Genomic DNA, 12,730 nt, shown 5'->3' on the forward strand with positions numbered 1-12,730 from the left:
ATGCAGACTTCTTATACGTTCAGGTATTTCACATCCAATTTTTTATGGAAATATTCTTTATAAAGCACAAAAATGTCAGTATTCACCTCTGAAACTAACAAAACCTTTAAATAGACTTATTAAGAAGGGATATAGTTACGATACTGTTGTCAGGTCATTAAAGATTGCATATTTTGGCGTTGATATTGATTCACTTATAGGGTCTTTGCATCTGCACTAAACACATTTATTTAAAAACCAGTTGTTGGCATGACACGGGTTATGTTCTTCTCATATATGTTATGATGGTATGATACTAAACCCCTAACGGGAAGGATTGTGCCTGATATTCATATGATGAAGACATAATCTTTCAATCAGTTTAATTGAAGTCTGGAGCTGGCATGTCAGTTAACTGCTAGTAGTCTGTTGTTATTTATGTATTATTGTCATTTTGTTTATTTTCTTTGGTTACATCTTCTGACATCAGACTCGGACTTCTCTTGAACTGAATTTTAATGTGCGTATTGTTATGCGTTTACTTTTCTACATTGGCTAGAGGTATAGGGGGAGGGTTGAGATCTCATAAACATGTTTAACCCCGCCGCATTTTTGCGCCTGTCCCAAGTCAGGAGCCTCTAGCCTTTGTTAGTCTTGTATTATTTTTAATTTTAGTTTCTTGTGTACAATTTGGAGTTTAGTATGGCGTTCATTATCACTGAACTAGTATATATATTTGTTTAGGGGCCAGCTGAAGGACGCCTCCGGGTGCGGGAATTTCTCGCTGCATTGAAGACCTGTTGGTGGCCTTCTGCTGTTGTCTGTTCTGTGGTCGGGTTGTTGTCTCTTTGACACATTCCCCATTTCCATTCTCAATTTTATTAGACTGTAAATTTAATTATTTCTTTCTATTGATTCCATCTGGATGGAGGACACCCAGTGTTTTTATCCAAAACTTCTCCCGATTCTCTCTTTGCCTATTTTGCCATGTACAATCCTGTTCGATCACAAGGATCTTCATGTGATCAAAATCTTTCAGATTGTGATCTGGTAACCTGAAGTGTTGGCTGACAGGAATATACGGTTTTTTGTGAGGTCACTCCTGTGGCCATTAAGGCGTTTGTGAAATGGCTGCATAGATTCACCAACATATTGGAGACCACATATAGGACACTCAAGAACGTAAATCACGTTTGAGCTTTTGCAGTTGACATTGCAGAAGATCTTGTATGTCTTTTCTGTGGTCTTACTGTGAAATGTTGACGAATGCTGCAATTGGTTGCAACATTTGCAGCGCTTATCCCCACAAGGCTGGCAATTACCTACAGTATGGTTAGGTTTGGAAAGGTCAGCACGGACAAGTATATTTCTCAGGCTGTTAGGTTGTTTGAAGGCAATCATGGGAGGCTCAGGAAAGATTTTGGATAACTTAGAATGTTTCTCGATTGCTGTCCAATGATCACGAATGGTCTTGAAACTATTTCTCAGGCATGGATGGTAGGTGAGCACACATGGGATTCTTTTACTTTTCTGTTTTTCTTTGTAAGTTAGCAGACTGCTTCTGGGGATGGATTCCGCTTTTCGAAAACTATTTTTGATGTTTTTGTGTTTATATCCCCTTCTTTTCAAATGTCCTTTGAGCTGCCCCAGACGTTGTTTTGCAGTGTCTTCAGAGGAGCAGATTCGCCTTATTCTGAGAGCTTGGCTGTATGGAATGCTCTTCGTGCAGTGTGGAGGATGGCAACTTTCAGGCGACAAGTATTGATGAGTATCTGTAGGTTTAGAGTATATATCTGTGTTAACAAATAGCCTTCTTCAGTGTCAATTATTTTAACAATACTGATTATATGTATAAAAATAGCTCAATAATACAGGTAAGTTTTGGTCTATTGATTTAATCCAAAATCCTGAACATCATAATATAAAACAAAACTCAATACTCAAATATACGTGACTGTGTATATTTACATCCCAAAATGAGTGAAAAATAAAACTTAGTATTTTTTATTGATGCCGTTTGGATGATGTACATTTAGTTCCTTTATCCAAAAGCTTTCCCGAACCTGTCGCTGGGCATCACTCCAGTGAATGTTCTGTTCAATCACTAGGATCTTCATGCGGTTAAAGTCAAAACTAAATTTGGAAGTGGACGAAATATTATACAAGAAGACTTTCAATGTGAAAGGATATCAAATTTTAGTGGGTTTTTTTTTGCCTCTAACTCGAAAATGAAGATAAGCCGAGACAAAGGCAAGATAGATTCAAAATAAGTAATCCTAACATGCACATATATATATATATATCATGTCTGATCATTTATTGAAAAAAAAAATAATAAATTTTTAAGGTTTTCAATAAAAAATAAATAAAATTTAATGGCATTAAAATCAAACGTCAAAGACGATATGGGAATATGCCATTGTTATAGCTAAAAAATAACGTTCCCTTTGAAATAACTACGACTTGAAATAGATATTTTACAAGTCTTCAAGTAGGGCAAACTTCCTAAAAGTTTGAAAGAAATGCTGTTACCTAATTTCGTTATCATCGAACACTACCTACTAATATCAAATAACTTGAAAACAATGGTTTTTAATGACAAATACATTAAATCTACAACATATTGGTTGGATCTGCATTCATGGATTGTTTAACATTTGTTTTGATATACCATAGGGGCACTAGCTACGAGATATATAAAAAATCTAATATATGATTTTTTTTTGTTCAGTCATTAATGAAAGTGAAATAGTGAAATAATTATTCGCTTTTAGCCGCCAGTATGGTTCAATTTTGTCAAAATAAGCTAAGAAACATTGATGATGAATTATTCACTTGCAAGTGAATAATTCGACCTCATTGAATCCGTATTCATGTGAACTTCAATTTAACCCCGTAGCTAGAGATGGATAACACATGAATTGTATGTGTAAAGTTATTTAAAGGAAAAGAATGTCAACATTGAAAGTGAAACAAAGGTAAATCATTTGATTGACTGATCCGATCCACAAAAAATCATTCTTATACAGGTAAAAACGATGATAAACATATATTTTTAATCTATAATATGAAATTAAACAGACCTAGAAAAATCCAATAGCACGAGTTCGCTTAATCTATTTATATCTTTATTTATGTTTACATCGCTTATATGGTCATCGGATGACTTTGGAGGTCAACTCGATAGTTAATTAGATGGCGTCTAGACTAAAATACACACGAAACGAAGCTACGTGTTATCATGCCCATGTCCTGTTAACTGTTTATTTTAGACTTTTAATAGTTTGGATAAATGTTTTACATTGTTATAAATCAAATATGAGAATTTGAGTCAAATTGGTGAACATGAATTTGACAGCTAGTGCCCCTTTAACAACTTGTTTAATATGCTCAACTCTTCGCTTCAACATCCCATGGTTTACAATTAAAAAAAAGAGTGCTCTCTAACACTTTCATGTTTCTGTCTAAGAAAAGTTGTTTTTTAAACAAGGACAAAAAAATAATTAGTCGTATACGGAATTATTTCATTATCTGAATTTACCTAAAATTTGAAAATCATATTTTCGAATGTTTATATTTTTTACCATAAAAGATGATAAGGTTTTGTAGCTATATAGGGTTTATGCTATACTTTGTATATTATTGATTTGAAGATCCGTCGTAAAAAGTCACACAAAATATCAGACGCGCGTTTCACTATCAAATGTGCATTCAAATCAAAACAACTATAGAAGGCCAAATTTAACCTGTCATCTCCTTGTATTCAAATCAATTAATAAGTTGAAGGGCATTGAGATAACAAAGATTCTGATAAAAATAGGGTTGGACTTTTTTTACACTATTCACGAACTATGTGAACGTCATCGATGTTTATTCTAAGAGCAATTATCTGTAACCACCAACCATTTCATGTAAGTGGGGAAGGGGGTGGGGGGTCGGCACACATAGTCACCGATTTTCCTGAAACTTAGTCTGACCATATAACTAGATGAAAAAGTAGGAAAAATGCCTCCAAAAGAGTTGCTAGACCATGGTTGTCATGGCAACGAAGTCAATGAATTTTCCCGTACATTTTGGGGATTTTAGCATTGAAAAAACAACTACTTTGTAGGCATTCTGAAGCTGAACCAGATTTTATTTAATGATATTTGTTAATATTTTTCAGAAACATGATACTTAAAAAATATAACAGCAATGTCATATATAAATAATATTTTGGCTGAATATTGTCACAACCGCAGGAGCAGATGGTCATTTTTCATTGTATTTGTGAAGGCAAATTATACACATTTAGCACGAACAAAATATACAGTTTTGCATCCACCTCCATTTAAGTTGTGGTAATAAATATAAAGTACCAATGTTTCTAGTCAATAATTTACAAAATATTTGGAATTCAGGGTGCTAGGATGGTTGCTATGGAAACCAAAATGTGTCATTTTTGTTTTTTTTTCTTAAAAATTCGACAATGTTATTTAGATTATGAATATGATGTGAAAACTAATGAGCAGTAAATGATGTTCAATTTAACCTAAGGTCAAAGGTTATAGATTACCTTGACCTTTGACCTTGCGTATATCAATTGGATTTTGTAAGAACAGATAATAGGAAGAAGCAAACAATACCACGGTAGGTTTAGTGTCCTGCTAGGATCGTGGTTTTTCGAGTGATTTGAGCTTGTTTTTTCGAGTGTGACCACTTTTTTTCGAGTGAATATGATCAAAAATGTAAACAAACAGACTTTCTTTCTGACAAGACGTGATATAGAAGCTTGAGTTTAATATACAAGGATATATAATGTGTGTTAATATTTGAGATAAAAAGATATTATCAATCCGACATTATTTTTCGTTAAAAAAGTTGAATTTAGCCTTACAATGCTTTTATTCCAATAATCAGAATAAAGCCATTTTTATACACATACCAATGTAAATGTCGACGGAAATGCATACATGGAATCCATATATCCTTAGATATACAGACACTTTACAAAAGTTCTTGTTGTTGCATTGAAAACGACATTTTGAGACTAAATTCATTTCTATGTGTTCGGGTTTTTTCGAGAGCAGTCCGGGCTTTTTCGAGTGATTATACAAATTTCCTATAGCTTAAAACGTTATATGTGTGTCAGTGTATTTAAGTTAAAAACAAACAAAAAAGGTTCAAATTATGTACTTTTTAAGGCACGAAACCAATGCATTCATCAGTTTGATAATGGTGTACTAACACTTACGCTTTATAAACAAGTATCGTTCATTTGTATATATTGTTGTTTGTCACATCTTATAAATTACATGTACTGTATATATTCATGATGTCAACAATCTAATGTAAGCATAGACAATTTGGATTGAGACGTACGTACATATAGTGTGTTAAGCTGATGAACTATTCATTTCATTGTTAACTATATATGGAATTTGATTCAAATTTTATTGTCAGTAGGAATAAAAACTGGTCGGATTAAATGTGTGTATTGTTTTTTGTTGTTGTTATTAATGAAATTTGTTTGTGGGGGCAGACCTCTTTTAGTAGAATATTTTTTATTACATAGCATTTTTCTAATTCTTCTCTACTGTCCAGTAGGTTTCTTGCTCCGTTTTTAAATAAACAGCTGCGCCATGGGCGCATGATACGCCCGTCGCGTTTTCAAAGAATAAAGTTCCGATGATTCTCTTATGGTTGTGGCTTATTATCTATTTCTTGCATGAATAGACATTTCTTGTATCACACTGCACGGAGTGTTATACGAAAAAGTGATACGAAAATTTGCGTTAATTTGATTTGCTTATCCAGCATTATAAGACGATATTACGGCATTTCCATTGGCTATTCGTCATTGATGACCTTCAAAGGTTAAGACGATGTACATTTCGTGTGCAAAATACTAGACAAACGATTCGCGGAATTTTTAATTTAACACAATGAGAGTGTTGACCTTAAGACTAATAGGTTTAACAACTTGTGAGAATGAGATATCGCTTGATATCAACTCTCGTTATTTAATTCAAATAGTAATAATAAACTCGCGGAAGGCTCGTTCATTATCATATTGAAATTAAATAATTCGGGTTGATATCAAGTGATATCCATTCTCACTCGTTATGAAACCTATAAATAATTTCTCAATGTCATATCAAAAAATTATGAAAAACTAAAGGGAGGTTACCTTAATCTATATAAACCAGTCACCAAAGTTTCATGAAAACTCCTAACTTTAAAGATATTGTCCGAAAACTGTAAAATCACCCCTTTTTAGCTCACCTGGTCCAAAAGGGTCAAGTGCGCTTTTCTCATCACTTGGCGTCCGTCGTTATCCGTCGTCGTCGTCCGTTAACTTTTACAATAATCTTCTCCTCTGAAAATACTCGACCAAGTTCATTATAGACAGAGATAACTGTAAACAGCAAGAATGTCCAGTAAAGTAAGATCTACAAACAAGTCACCATTCTTGTCTTTAATGTTGAAGAGTGTCTTTTGTTAAATATGCACTGCAACACATAGACCAAGGTGAGCAACACAGGCTCTTTAGAGCCTCTAGTTCGTTTAATAAAATCGCATAACTCGGAAACGTTAAATCTAAAATTTATAAAATTCGAAAGGGAGGATACCTCTATAGATATAAACAATTCACCGAAGTTTCATGTAAATTGGTTACAGCGTGTTTTAGTTATTGTCCTACATGCTGACGACGGACGGACGGACGACGGTATACCATAATACGTCCCGTATAAAAACTCCAGGGTTCACCACGAAAAATACTAGATATCATTGAGATGGGAGCCATCTCTGTGGGCCCCGCTGTGAATAATGTGTGGTAAAAAAATTGTATCTTTATTATTGGACATGGGGTTGTCAACTGAAACAGAAGTTTATGACCTTGACCTTTGACATAGGAAGCTGTAAATAAATTATGACACACCCTCTAGTGTTGGTTTATATACATGTCAAGTATAAACTTTAAAATCATAACGGTTCTCAAGATATAGAGCGGACATGATCTTTACCATAGGACATGAGGTTGTCAACTAAAACCAAAGTTTTTGACCTTGACCTTTGACCTAAGAAGTTGTACATACATTATGACACACCCTCTGGTGTTGGTTTATATACATGTCAAGTATAAACTTTAAAATCATAACGGTTCTCAAGATATAGAGCGGACATGATCTTTACCATAGGACATGAGGTTGTCAACTAAAACCAAAGTTTTTGACCTTGACCTTTGACCTAAGAAGTTGTACATACATTATGACACACCCTGTGGTGTTGGTTTATATACATGTCAACTATAAACTTTGAAATCATAACGGTTCTCAAGAAATAGAGCGGACAAGATCTTTACCATAGGACATGGGGTTGTCAACTAAAACCAAAGTTTTTGACCTTGACCTTTGACCTAGGAAGTTTTACATAAATTATGACACACCCTCTGGTGTTGGTTAATATACATGTCAAGTATAAACTTTGAAATCATAACGGTTCTCTAGATATAGAGCGGACACAATTTGTTACGGACGGACAGACGGACAGACGGACGGACGGACGGACGGACAGACTGATCACTATAGGGCGTCCGCCATGCGACGAGGCCCTAATTATCAACTGTGACAACAAAAGTACCATGAAAGGAAGTTGGAAAGATTATGAGTCCCCTGCACTATGTAACATTGTATGTTCTAAAGACTTTTTTTTATAAAGGATCCAATAATTTCTAATTTAATACTGGAAAGTTGTGGTAGAACGTTTTCCGAACAGAAAATTTGCATTAAATAAAAAAAGGTTAATTTTGATCAACGTAGTAATATGGTTGGTTTGGTGATTTATTGAGAATATATGATAATTTTCATTCATTAAATTACAGTTGTAAACTTGAAAAGTCATTTTTTAAAGTCAAGAATTCCTTTTTTCTTATTACAATTTTCGTTAAAAAACCAAGACCATTTGTTTAAAAACCCGGACGGTTTCACAGTTACTCTCGAAAAAATCCGGACAATATTAAACGCTGAATTTTTTTGTTAAATACAAGGAAATTGTTCTTCTTTGTTGCTCAAAACATGTATAGTATTCAAAATAAGATTGGAAGTCATGTAAAAAACTATTATAATTACGAAATAGCAGTTAATTGACCTGATCGCATGTTTTAACAACCGAAAAAAACCCGATCTACACTCGAAAAAAATGGACCGATTCACTCGAAAAACCACGATCCTAGCCGGACACTATACCTACCGTGAATACGTGAGAAAACTGTTCATGACGATTAAAGCCACTGTTTTGTTTACAGGTAAACAGTCAGATTTAAAGGTTTCGTCAAAAGTGCTTAGCAACCACCCTTATTTGATACAAAAGAACCTAGTAACCATATATGTTTTGATTCAGGACTGTATGGATTATTATAAAGACCGGGATCAGGGGTGAATGTTATCACACTAGTCCTTAGCAACAATTCATTTATGGTGTAAAGTGCCTAGCAACCATTTGTTTATGTTGAAAAATTGCTATGCAACCATTTATGTATATTAGAAAAGTGCCCAGCAACAATATATTTTCGGTTTCATCGAGGCAATTAAAAATCAGGAGAAAAAAAAATGATATCAAACATGCAGTTTTCTTTAAATTAGTAATCCTTTTGACTAACACACATTGCATGTACCGAATTGTTGAATTACACTGACTTGATTGTACACATGCATAATCCAGAATAGTTAATTATATGGCAAATTAATTCAATTTCAAGGTTGGAAAAAATAAGGGTTTGATTACAAATCCAAATACAAAAATAAGGTGTGGTATGATTGCCAAAGAGACAACTCTCCACAAGAGACCAAATATTATATTTAAGACAAGTCTTTTGAATCTACAAAAGCAAGGCAAAATGAACAAAATTGCTTAGAGAACGACCAATGTATTCCTTTGGTTAGGGTTGGGCTTTTGAGCAAGAGGTTTGGCGAGGACATATTAATCATTTTCAATCGTTATAAGGCTAGATTACTTATTTCATTTTTTTCGCCGAACAAAATATTTTTCGTTGTGTCCACACATATTTCTTTTTTTTCAAATCGTATGTGCATCTGAATGTACAGAAAATTCATTTTCAGCATGCCTTGGGCGAAATAATTGATCTTCAGTTATAGACAGACACCATCACATTCATTTCATGCAGCATATCTTATCCCCATCACAAAATATAGAATGGTCCTTCCCTATAGCTAATAGAACTACTCTGAATTCGCTCTTAATTGCTACTTTTGTATTCTGTGGATAATATAAAAAAAACTCCTTCTTAAAAAGAAATACATCGTGTGTTCTGCAAATTTACTTTTTTCATGTTGATTGTATCTTGGTGCTTACATTTTCTCCCTATTATAGTTTTAAAGCTAATTGTAAAATCTCAAAATTTAGCTGAAAAAATCTTTTCGGGCAATAGCTGCTTAAGAAAATTGACTCACAATTTCAGCAATGTTAACCCATTGGTTAATCTATCTTTAAGCTCATTTAAGCTGTATATTGCCCCTCTTTACCAATTAAAATTTTTAAGAACGGCAAAAGAATTGATAGCAATTTCAGTTATGTCAACGTATTTTAACCCTTTTCTCGTTGATCTGTTTTTCTGGAAGTATATCTCTATCTATTATAGTTCTTGAAATAAAACCCAAAACGCAGAAAAGGAGAAAAACATAATAAAGTGAAGTTTCTAAAATAACCATTATAGAAGAACCCATTCTATACTATGCCACTGCAAAATGTAGCTTCTAAAACAATAGCATGACTCAGTCTATTCTTTGCCTTTACAAAGTAAAGTTTCTTTTTTTTTTCAATTTATTTATTAATTTATTTTATGACAATTTGTCGCACGTGGGACTTACATTAATAATACAGTCTCTTGGTCCCAGGTTGTCTTTTCCTTCATTTTTTTAAATATCAAAGACAATTAGCTAATTTTATTTTTAAAGAAACCATTATTTTATTAAAATGCTTATTTTATTTCGATGCTATGCAAATATAAGTCTATAATACGGAAGCGTATTAGCGCCACACAACTTTTTTTTAAAAATTTCTTCCTACATTTGCGTTAAAACGCAAACATTTGTTTTATCTTATTTCTTATTTAAGATTCAAAGGAAGCAGCAGTTATTAATGGAGGAGGCTGCATATATTAAAATTTATCTTCTTTGTACTCATTGCAAAGTAAAATGCTTTATTATTTAACTAATAATGAGTAGGATAATAGGTATAAGAAGATGTGGTATGAGTGCCGATGAGAAAACTCTCCATCTAAGTCATAATTGGAAAAAGTAAACCATTATAGGTTAAAGTACGGTCTTCAACACGGAGCATTGGCTCACACCGAACATCAAGCTATAAAGTACCCCCAAAATGATATACATGATAATACATGTACATATATTACAATGAAAATTGAGTAAATTAAAGTTATACTGAAGAAGAAAAAAACAACCCTGCTAATATATAGCTATAGCCGAATATAAATATTCTTCCAAAGTAAGCTCTCGTTTGACGATTGTGTAAGGTTGTCAACTACCCTTTTGCAATAAATGAATAAAATGAAGATGTTTTATTAATAAAATTATGTTCTCTCCATTTAAATTGCTACCAAGTTACCACACTAGAATGAAAATTTCATGACTCTTTATCAAAAAATCTTTATCATATTCTGAGATTTTAAAAAACGATTTCTTACATCAAAATTTAAAAAAAATTCTTTCTTAATAATTCATTTTATAACAGAAAGATCATTTTGTCTATTTGACTTGACAGTTTTACAATTGTATGAAATTATTTCTGCTCTTATCTACTTAATCAAAATGTTGGCCTTTCAAATAAAATATGCCTATAACATATCTATTTTCTTGTTAAATTATATACTTTTCTGATTCCTATGCATATTTATTATAATGACTTTGCCTTGTATTTATGGTTCTTTTCCTAACTAAATCATAACAGAAATTTAATGACAGACGGACATATATACAAAACTTAATGAATAATTGAAATCAAGATGTTTGCGTTATAACGCAAAGGTCTGCGTTATTTCGCAAAGGTTTGCGTTATATCGCAAATGTTTGCGTTATAACGCAAATGTTTGCGTTATTTCGCAAAGGTTTGCGTTATATCGCAAAGGTTTGCGTTATTTCGCAAATGTTTGCGTTAAAACGCAAAAGGTTTGCGTTATTTCGCAAAGGTTTGCGTTATATCGCAAAGATAGGAAGAAAATTATAAAAAAAAAATTGTGTGGCGCTAATACGCTTCCGTACTTTAATGTATTCATCAAAAGAAATCTTTTTTATGGTGTTTAACAGGAGGGATTTATACTGTACAGTGTGCAAATAATTACTTGTTTTACTTAGAAATATAATCTTCATATTATAACGATAAAATATTAATATAATTTGCACTAGAATGATCATGTATATAAACTGTATTTTCTTAATTTTTTTGTGTGTGAATAATATCTTTTATTTCAAATCACCTGGATACATAAACACTTAGCAGTCTAGGGCAGCTGACAGAGGGGTCTCTTCTTAAATTTTACATATCCCATTTGCTAGGGAAAATACAAATGGGTGAAAAAAACTCTTTACATAATATATTCAATAAAATAAACTGTTGACACAGAGATATGTCTCGCCTATCGGCATACGATTAAGAAAAAGACAATCTGATGGACAGCAACATTGCTTATTCATGAATTCAGTCACTGGACCATGATCTAGTGGGCAGGGCCTGAAAATGGTCGACACACTGAGATGTACAGACAGTAATGTAACTTTATAGAAAATATCGTTGTTTATTGTAAGTAGTTCCTATCAATATAACTTATGCAGAAAAACATAACATTGAAAATTGCTATATAATTCAAAGTCACTGGACCATGACAAAGGGGACAGGGTCTCGAAATAGTCATCAAACTGATATAAACTGATAGTAATGCAACTTCATACAAAATATCACTGATCTATCAATCACAAGTATATATCCTTTCAGACTAACTAAAGCAGAATGCTTAACATTGAAAATTGCTAATTAATTCAGTCATTGGGCCATGTCCTAGTTGGGGGGGGGGGGAAGGGGGGGGGGCAGGGCCTCAAAATAGTCTTCAAACTGATAACAACTGATAGCAAAGCTTAACAACAGCTAAGAGCAAAAACTTCCATAATGAGTCGATTCTGATTAATATGATAATTAATGTATGCCTCGTTCACACGTACATTTAATTCAAATTGAATTCGAATCGAATACAAATCGAATTCGCTAATCGCGTTCACACACTCTTCTTTTTTTTTTAATTCGAATCGAATTCGAATTGGCCAATTCGCATTATCCAATTCGCATTAGAAATGCGTTTTCGTTAATGCGAATTAGTTAATTCGCTTCAATTCAAATTAAACTATGGTATGGACACTTTCTAAATTGTAATTCGAATTACCTGAACAAGTGCTTGGACGGACAAAGTAAAAGAATAACATTATTATTTCTTGATTCTTTAAAATTAAAAACGTAACGTTAATAATTCGTGTCCGCAAAAATATCATAGGTGGATAAATGATGAAATTAAGGAGGACATGAAACATCATAAGAAATAAGATTCATATAATTATAACTTCTGTAGAAACAAGGTTAAATACCTATTAGAAAATTCAAAGCAAAAATTCTATACTAATGTAATAAAACATGAAAAAGGAAACAGTGGTACATTATGAATGTCAATGGTAGTGAAAATTATCAT

Source organism: Mytilus californianus, unplaced genomic scaffold (assembly GCF_021869535.1).
Source record: "Mytilus californianus isolate M0D057914Y unplaced genomic scaffold, xbMytCali1.0.p SCAF_3, whole genome shotgun sequence".
Classification (NCBI taxonomy): Eukaryota; Metazoa; Mollusca; class Bivalvia; order Mytilida; family Mytilidae; genus Mytilus; species Mytilus californianus.